This window comes from Strigops habroptila, chromosome 1 (assembly GCF_004027225.2).
Source record: "Strigops habroptila isolate Jane chromosome 1, bStrHab1.2.pri, whole genome shotgun sequence".
NCBI lineage: Eukaryota > Metazoa > Chordata > Aves > Psittaciformes > Psittacidae > Strigops > Strigops habroptila.
In genome coordinates, this window is record NC_044277.2 from 117,071,779 (window position 1) to 117,081,922 (window position 10,144).

Here is a 10,144-nt window from a genome sequence, read left to right on the forward strand (position 1 = left end):
ACCTCTTTAGAACATTATTGTTGCAAAAGCAGCCATTTTGTGAGGAAACCCTATTACAAAGAACACCAGAGGAGGAACACCCTGCTGCCTTCAAGGGCTTGACATTTGTTATTTCTTATCTGGCTGCTTCACTTCATCTAGGATGAACATTATTATGACTTATGGTATATGACATTTCTTCTGTATATGAATTGTAGTCAGTTATATTAGCAATCTAAGTCAACTGTTTTACTCATGAGAACTTTCTGAACCTGCAAAACCAGTTTGCTTTGTGAAATAGCTGACTTCATTTTTCATTAAGAGCCAGTCACAAAGGAAACTAGAGACATCGGTATGTCAACTCCAATTTTAAAATGTGCTGAGCAGACAACATTTGATATTTATTAACTCTAGATTAAAAAAGTAGTATCTTAAACTGGAAGCCTTAAAAGTGATCCTTTAATGTAATGGATTTTCCTCAAATAACGTAACCTTAAATAATGTAATCGTGAACTATATCTTCCAAAAACAAACCAGAAATTTGCAGCAGGCAAACGAGTCAGGTAGAATGCAAGGGATCTTTTGTCATCATTATTAGTGGCATCTTACATTTTCTGTAATGTCGTTTATCAGTCTCCAAGACTTATCTGTGCTATTACTGAACATGGTTTATGTTTTAATTCTGTTCTTGTGAAGCTTGCTTGAATATTAAGTCATGACAAACATAAATTACGTTTCATAATTATACTAAACATTCATTAAAATCTGTTGCACAACAAGCAGAAGTGTCTGAGAAACATTGTAAAGCACTACATTAATTTATTCTAAAATGTGATAACGATGTCTTACATTAGGTTAAAAATGTTGCGTTGAGTAACCCTGAAAGATTTGCTAAACCAAGGGAGGAAGTTTTATAAAATGCTGAGAGTTAGAAATAAAAGAGAATTATAGCTTTGCGCACCAGATTGTTGTTGTGTATGAGATCATTTGTAACAGAGAGATATGAGCACCAAATAATTTGATGCACCCAGCTGAAATAAATGAGTAGTATGATCAAATCAAAGGCTGGAAAAGTAAATATGAATATTTATGAGATATCTGGAACTAGGAAATAGCCTTGTGATGAAAAATATCATTACTTGCTACTTTGGTGGAGTAGATTTTGTAGGATGCTGTCACTTCCGTGGGTTGAGTACACAGTTGTCTAGACAGGACAGAGACTCCCTGGCACAAGAACAGGAGGATCTCATGCCTTTGTAGGGACATTTCTTACAGATGAAAGCTGCAAAACCCATGTTGGTACGCTTTATGGCCACAGCCCTAAGAAGCAGAGAAAATTTGCTGACCAACAAAAGAGAGGATTGGGAAGTAGAAAGAAATGCTTTCTCTCTCATATGACACCACCAAAATTGTATTAGAAAATACTTAAAAATCATAGATAAATAATTATTTCCGTAAATAGTTAATCCTTCTGTTATATGGGTAACTACAGCTTGAGAGGATTTTTGTCTTTTTAGCATCATAGAACTCACTGGTGTGGAATGGGAGTCGAGCCTGCAAATATTCCTCTCTGAGACAACATTTCTTTAACCACTACTATAGAGAACAGTGTATCTTGAAAGGCTCTTGGAGGAGTATATTTTACCAAAATTGTCAAGTGTCCAGTCTCCCTTTTGGTCTTTCACACAAGAGGCACAGCCTGGCACAGCATAGGTCTGATATGGTGATTTCATTTTAGTTTATTAGTGTATTAAGCCAGGGTTTGAGTTGCCAAAAATGTTCAGTACTAGATCACTAGTACTGAAAATGAAATACATTAAGATTATCTTGAATTAGAGAAACAAATCTTGAGCCTCAAGGTCATCCAAAAAGCAATGCTTACACTCGAAGTCTTGGATCAGAGATTTCCTCTCACAGTTTCCTAGTACTCATTAGAACTCTATGTAGATATTTGCTTTAGAAATCTGTTGTGGGGTACCTGGAGTTGACAATAGCCTGAAGTTAATAATTTAGAGGTTACAAGTGAAGAGCTACACAGTCTTGACTGTGCTTATGATTTACTGATAACCTCACTCAGGCCTTCCTCACCAGCCATTATAACATTGCCCCACAGTAGCAACCCTTGGCTGCCCTGGAGGTTATAATTTACTGTCAACACCAGATGTTGCCTCACCTGAGAAGCTTAAGTAGTTAAAAATTTATGTGTATTTCTGTATTTTATGTCTTTATAAATGTTAATCCACTCCCTACTGTAACAATAAGAAAATTTCTATTCTGACAAATTTTGCCTGTCGTTGTAGTTGGGAGTTCACACCAATGCCACAAAGTAAGAAACTGAAGCAGAAGATTGTTTAAATGTCCTCTGGCTATTTAAATAGCTAGGTACTTTCAAAGGGTAATAGCACTTTATTTGCAACACAAATGGAAAGCCTAAAAGAATAATACAGAGTCTCTAGGTTAACAAATGGTGGCAGCAGGTTTAATGCTTCACTTACAGAACAATTCGCAGTGCTACTCTGGATAGATTCATTGTAGGAATCCACATGGGTAGTTACAGGACTGAGCCTGGTGTTAAGAAACTGCTCTCCAGACTAGACTTTATTGTAGTCTATGCTGCCGTGTTAAATTAGGATTCCAGGTTGCACTTGCATCCACATATCTGATTGTCTACATTGCTTGCTTATTGATTTATAGTCCAACTAAAGTTTGGAGCAAACCAGACAATTTACCAGGTGGAGAACCATAGACGTAGAAAATGGAATCCTATCTTTATGGGCTGGGTGACTCCAATCTCTCAAGCTGCAAGGCATAAAACTTGGGTTATTTTTGTCATACTTAGCTACTTAGTACAGATTAGAACATCATAGCAAATCACCCCCAAAATCTCCACTTACTCTAGTATTGTGATTTCTCCTGGGGTTGTATCTGAACAATATGCATTTTTCTTTTAATTCTTTCTCTCTGCACACCAATGCTTCTGATTTTTACCAAGACAGCAAAGAGTGACAGAACAGAAAAGATGTAAAGCTGAAATATTGCCTTGTTAAACTTATTTAGAGTGTTCAGGATTATGCAGGAGGAGCGAAACAACCCTCAGGAATGTTAAAGCCAGTGCTGATTTTTTTCCAGGCGTTTTGAAGATCATAACATTTAATTCTGGACAGACCCTGAGGTCAGCAGTGTGTTTTCCTTTTCAGTTAATTTCCTGTATTCCAGTAATTGTGCTTCTGATTCCAGTTAATGCCATAAAATACAGTTGTGCAACTTGCAAACATGAATTTAACTGTACTTTTTCTAACCCCACAATAGAGTTTATCAACCAAGTCCATGAATATTTTGTACCATCCAGACCATTTTGTCCATCTCTCTCTGAAAACTTTCTCTTCTTTTTCATTTGTTGCTTTGTTGCCTGCTACTGTCAAAGAAAAAAAAAAAAAAAAAGGTTATTTCTATGTAATCAGTCATCTGTGCATTAGAACTTAATCTCCAAAGTAATAATTGCATTTTATTCTAGATTGCCATGGAATTATTGAATTTCTGGTACACATCCTCTTATTAAACTCATTATACTCAGTATACCTTCAGTATATGTCAGTATATGTCTTGTGAAAACATAGGGATTGAGAACTGCTGGAAGTGCAGCCCCATCTCCAAACAATTGCTCCATTGGCTATATTGTTAGCCAAACAGGATGATAAATTCCTCAGGCTACCCAGATTATGTATCATACTCCAAAAAAGTTAAGGATTGAGATGATTTCCACTTCCATAGTTATTAAAAAACTTTTCTACAAAGACGTTTATAAGAATTCTCTGTAACCCAATAAAAATATTTTCCAGGCATTATGTTTTATTTTTTGTATATACCCTCTTTAATAAGGGACTGATTCTGTCCTTGGATGTCTGTAAAATAAAACAAGCTCTGTGCATGTGTAAGGTATGATTGGAGCTTTCTGTTTTTTTAATCTAAATTCTGTTCTCCCTGACCTTTCAACAGAAATGAGTTACTCTTAATGTCTATGTGACTCCAGAGTCTACAAATACACCTGTTATATAGATCTGAATTGCAGAATATATCGTGTCAAACAGAACAACATTGTCCCCTTAAGACTCCATTTTGTGAAGAAAACCTGAGTAACAGTTCTTTAACATCCCTGTGAGAAATCTCTGTCCTGATCAGAACTCTTTTTTTTCTGTTTCCTTATGGACAAAGATTTCTAAGTGGAAAAAAGGGAATATGATTCAATATTTAAAAAATCACTACTTCTAAATATTTAAAAAATGTGCGAATTCAGAAAAATCCTTATACATTCCAGTATTTATGGATATGCTTGGCTTGAGAGTGGGAGAGCATTATCTGTCTTTATCTCCTCATGTCCTGGCAAAGTGAAGAAGACTGAAAATAACTTTGATTTCTTGAAATTAAACCTTTCCCAAATTAATTTTCTCTTTAATGAAGAGAAAGCTACACATATTTTTTGTATCTGAAAAATAACTAGAAAATGGAAAAATAAATATGGGAAAATTATTCTGAATTCTTTCTCCTTTCTTACTGGAAGTCAGATTTAAAAAAAAAAGTAAAATTAGATGAGAATACACTTAAAAAAATTAAAATGCTTGATTTTTTTTTTTTGCAATGATATTATAACTTATTTGGACTAAAAAAAGTTAGTGCATATTTTTGTATGAAAATTTGCCATTTTCCATTCAACTTTTATATTTACATTATGACTTTAGAACTATTCCAGAAGTCACTGAACACTGAAAAAAATTCTTTCAAAATGAGCAGATTCAGATGGGTTAAATTCAACTTTAGTTACTGTTTCAGGTGTCTCTTTTCCTTTGAGAATCAGCTGGAGTTTAGTGTCAGCCAGTAGCAGGCACTAAGAATAAAACACATGTGTTGATATCAGTTAGTTGATGTGGACTGAAAAGTCTTCTCAGGAGAAGGGACTGGTGGTAATGGTCTGGGCAAAATCATTCTTGGGTCTGACTGGGAGACTGAGCTTATCAAGGATCATTTACCCCTTTCACCAAAGCTGCTGGAGTGCAAGAGACAGAGTGCCAGGGTGAGTGCAGTGGGAAGATCACACTGGTGCATGTGAGCTCCAGTCTGTGGCACAAGGGCAGTGTTGAGATGGCCCCTGGGACATGTCTGGGTTTCCTTTGGGAATTACATCTTCATTTTACTTTGTTGCATACCCCACAGACAGCCTGGACTCCCCAGGCAAACAGGAAGGGATTGATAAAGTTAGGAGACTGGTGTTTATGTAATGTGCTATAGCTGTTAATCTTGGATGTGCCTTTTCGACTTTCCTTTTGTTTGCCTGACACTGGTAGGGAAAAGCACATATTGGGATCAATGCTTGACTCAAGGTGGAATGACCAAAAACTTGACTTCATTGTTTAGGTAAACTTCTATCTACCAGACACTGCAAACAATAGCTCTGACCACTCAATAAAAGTTGCAGCTGGCAACACTAGCTCCCTAAGTTTTCATATAATAGCCTCAAGTAGGTCTCCATGCAGACAGCCTAGATGCTGAATCGTGAGCTGGGGTGGAGGAGAGGAGCATAGCACGCTGCTTCTCACTATAGAAGCCTGTCATTGAGTACCAAACACATGGGGCCAGAAGGCGAGTGAGAGGAGACCTGTAGTCCTAGCTGTGGTCCTTGTACCAGATTTTTATGGCTATTGCAGTTTGCTTGTTCCCCCAACTGTCTGGTCTCAATGCTTAGGTGAGATGAGATGTGTAAGTGGTGTTTTCTATAGAAGCAATGCAGTCTCCTGAACTGACCCTGACTTGGGTTTCTGAGCTCCCAAGAGGAGTCAGAGCTTAGACACACCCTGCTGGCTATTGCACTTGGTTTTGGGCATCCCTTAGAGCTTTTCCCTGGGAATCTACAGAAACCTCAATTCCTGGCTTTGTGTTTTGGCTTCTCACTTCCAAGCCCAGTTATATAAAGAAAAAAAAAAAAAGAGAAAATACAATGTTGAAAAGCTCGATAGATTGCTGGACTTTGAATTTAGGATGTCTTGCCTCAGTGCTCAAACTGCCTAGACTGTTGACTGTTGGCATAGCTAAGCTGTTAGATGGTTACACAGCAAATATAATTTTACTGTGAGCTACTATGGATATAAATCACCATGATGGAAACAATTTGTTTTTAAAAAAAATGATGAAAAGGATAAAAGAAAACTTTTCAAAAAGTGCTAATTTGATTACTATCTTCAGGGGGAAGGGGGAGAATCACTACCATATCAGCAGCTTAATTGAAAAAAATATTACCTGAATGTATAAGTGCAGGGGTAAGATGAATTTTTATAATTCTGAAGTTTTATAAAATGCCAGGTAGAAGATTAGAAAGGCGTGGTCCTGGTTTCTTCTAAAAAATTCTTCTAAGGAAGATTCATGGTGTGTCAGTTCAGTTCTGAGTAAGAGTGAAAAATAAGAGTCAGTCATTAGTGTTAGACTTGGGAAAGATAACATTTTTTTAACATATATACATCTTAAATATTATGTATGTCTGTACTTAATTCAGCAGGACTTACAGAGAAATTGCCTTGTTTGATCCAATGTATATTCTGTGACTATGATAAGTTATTATTTTTGACTCATTACTTCATGTTTAGAGAGACCGTATTAAATAGCAAAAAATATTGAAAGGATAGCATATCAGGAACTTTTCTCATACATTTAAAGAGCAAATCCTTACTACTGGATTTCTTGGCATATCTGTGTTTGTGTCTTTGTTAAAGAATACAAAAAATTTTTTGTTAAATAAACATAAGATTGTGGAGCTCATCTGAATTTATAAGTTGGAAATCAAATAATTCATGCTGTTTTGAAGTGGGTAATTTCTGTTCTAGACATAATAAGTTATACAATAGAACAATTAATTTGTCTTATATTTAAATAAAGAAAATAGTTACTTTAAATATCACCATATTTATAAAGCTGTGCAATATCAGTGTATCTTCAGATAATGAATCATGATGTGATCCTGAGTATTAGCTCCCACATCTGTTCGCTGGTACCATGGATTGCATGCTACCTGCATACTTAGTGATTTCCAGCTCCTAAACATAGCCTCAGTACGAGATGAGGCACAAATAGACACATGTGCACTGTCAGTAGCAACTGAGACAGATGGAAAATGCTGCACATCAAACGCTGTAAAATGCATGCATAAAATGGTTTGAGTATAACATTTTCGGGGAAAATGAATAAATTTATTAACTCTTGAGAAGCTCATCAATAAGCTTATCAGTGCACCTGGAAAGACTAATTGTTAGCACCCACTCCTTCTGCTGGCTATCAGAAATCATTCTGTTTGTGGGATTTATTCTGCCACTATAGATCTTGCTTTACTATTCCACAGTCACTGAGATTATTCCAGGCATGTGCCATGGTGTGACGAGAGGTTACCTTTCCCAGCATCTTTTTTGCTATGTCTCTAATTCTACTTTGGCTTGGCATCACCGCCCCTCCTGCCAAACGCACATGTTAGAAGTCTCTGCACAGATATTGCTATGACAGTACTAGCTCTTGAGGAATATGGATAACAATTTAAATTTGGATTTAGAAATAAATTTGTACATACCAAGATGAACTGGCTGCATGCTTTATGATGCACACTGCGTAGTCAATGCTTTTATTCACTTAACATTCAATTTTTACTGGATTATTTTGGCATAGGACAGACTGTCAGGTTGAATCACCTGGAAAATTTCAGGTAGAATGTTCAAGAATTTGCTTACATTCTGTGGCTAAAAATGTGTGGGTGGAGTTAAATTTGTAGGATGCTCTGTTCAAAAGCCCAAATCTCCCAGTCCAAACCAGTCATAATTAATTGCAAGAAGGATATATATTTAAAGCATAAGCTCTGGTTATTCTAACTTCACCCATGCCAATTACTTTCATCTGCTGTGTGGCACCTGGGGTAGGTGTTTTTTTTCCATGAACTTGCTTGCTTTTGACATAGCTATGAAAGGCATGACAGGTATTTCAAAGTATGGTAATATATATATGTATATTAGTATAATTGAAAGCATTTCTATGTATGTCTGATTAGGGGAGGGAGGAGATGGGGGTATGATAATGTTCTTAGCAGTGGTAAACAGCCTGCAAACCAAGAGGTCCCTAGTGAGGAAAAGCACTGCTGGAAAGCAAGTGAGAAATACAAAGCACTTGAAATCTCTCACTCTTTTGGGAACAATGTGTATGTATCTGAAACCGCAGTTTGGTCTGCTGTTTGAAAAGGTTGCTTGGGGTTAAGATAAGATTTTGGCATCTAGCTCAGATTGGAGTCAATGAGAGTCCTCTGAGTGCATCTAAGGGCACAGCATGACCCTTCCTGCTTGTTTTCACTCACCGTGATTTTATGCTGCAGCACCTCTGAGCAGGGACAATCTCAACTGCTTATTCACTTTAAAGGCCATCTGCAAGGACAGCTATATTCTTGTGTTTCCTTTCACTGTTTGAACAGTCCCTAGTCTTCCGAAGTGACTTCTTTTTTTGTTGATTTATTAAGCTACTAATGTTCAGATCACAGTCTATAAAAATTAAAACTTCAATCTGAATGAAAAAAACCAACCAAGTAGATAACATAAGTACAGGATAATAGCACAAACAGCTACTGGCAGACAGCATATTTCATTTTCAGTCATCTTCTCAAAGATAGAGAACAGTTCAACTGAATTAAAAATGTGGAGAGATTTTCCTTCAAGCCACATTGAGCAATCAAGTCTAAAAAACAAGCCATACTGTGCTCCTGAAGCAGATAATAGTATCAGTGATGAGGTATTATTATTAGGAGTAAATGGCTCCTGTAAAATAATAAACTGATTTAATGGGCCAAACAATGATGATACTTTTCATGGATATGAAAGAGGCAGAAATTATTTGGTCAGGATTGGAGTCCTAACTTGACATTCCTACTGCAAATCTCCAGAAGGCTGGATGCTGATGACAGTTTTGTGATTGGAAACTGAAGTGGGACCCTGAAAGCTGAATGCTCCACAGCCTGATTAAGTATTCTTTAGGGTGGACAATGCTTAAAGTTCTGCCTTTTGTTCTGTGTTGAAGCTTATATGATTGCAGGATCATTGTGCTCACAACTGAGGCTTCTAATGAGCAAAGCTGATTACAGGCTTAGCATGGTTATGGGAAGCCTGACTTGAAGGCATCTCCATCTGATAGCTTTTTCCAAGGCCTAGTTTTCTGTCTTGTTGCCTGAATTTGTTATTGTACATTTAAACTACCTTCTTAGGTTTTAAAGCTTTCTGGAGAGTCCCGAGTTTCAGAATTCATAGTCATTCAAAACCTAGATTACTCAAAACCTAGATTGCAGATCATTCTGTACTATTAGTGACATAATACTTAAATATGCTGTTGCTGTAACAAGATCCCAGTATGACACCAGGATTTGTTGTCCCATAGAGAAAGAATTAAGTACTATGGAAAAGTTATCTATAGGGAGCTTGTTGCTGCCTGCAGGTAGCCTACAGGGAATGATAAACAGAAAAGGAGTATCTGCACATCTGCTCACCTCTGCCATTGGAGCATGCATGAGCAAGCTAAGGTCCTAGGGAAGCACTTCCATACAAGGGGACAGAGAGCAAGAATGAGGAACATTTAATGGAGAGAGGCTTTCATTGTTCAAAATGCACTGCTGCCTCGTGCTAAAAGGAAGCTGGCCTTGGTGAGCTGTGAAGTCCTCTTTAGTCTAGTATCTATTGTTCTTATATATACTGGATTCCTGATTTATGAGGTGGCAGAGGGCTATCATCTGCTCTGAAGAATCAAAAAGTCTCCAGAAGCCTATGATTTCCCCTCAGTTCTATTGATTGCAATCTGGAAACTGTCCTCCAACCCTTCTCCCTGAAGAGCAGGCATCACATCAAAGTGAAGCACAACGTAGTATGTTTTCAGGATATTGCCAGAAGATTTTTTGTGTCAATGACTGCTTGCAATACAGATGTCCAGATGCTGATCCCCCACTCTGCATCATGGGGTGGCAAAGTACAACTGCCACAGGAGTTTCTTTTGCTTAAAGGAAAAATGCTCTGAATGATCTTGTCTTTAACATTTTGATGACCTGCTGGGAAGAGACACAAAAGAAGACTCAGTTTGTGGAGGGAAGGGCTGAGCAATCTAGTCTGAC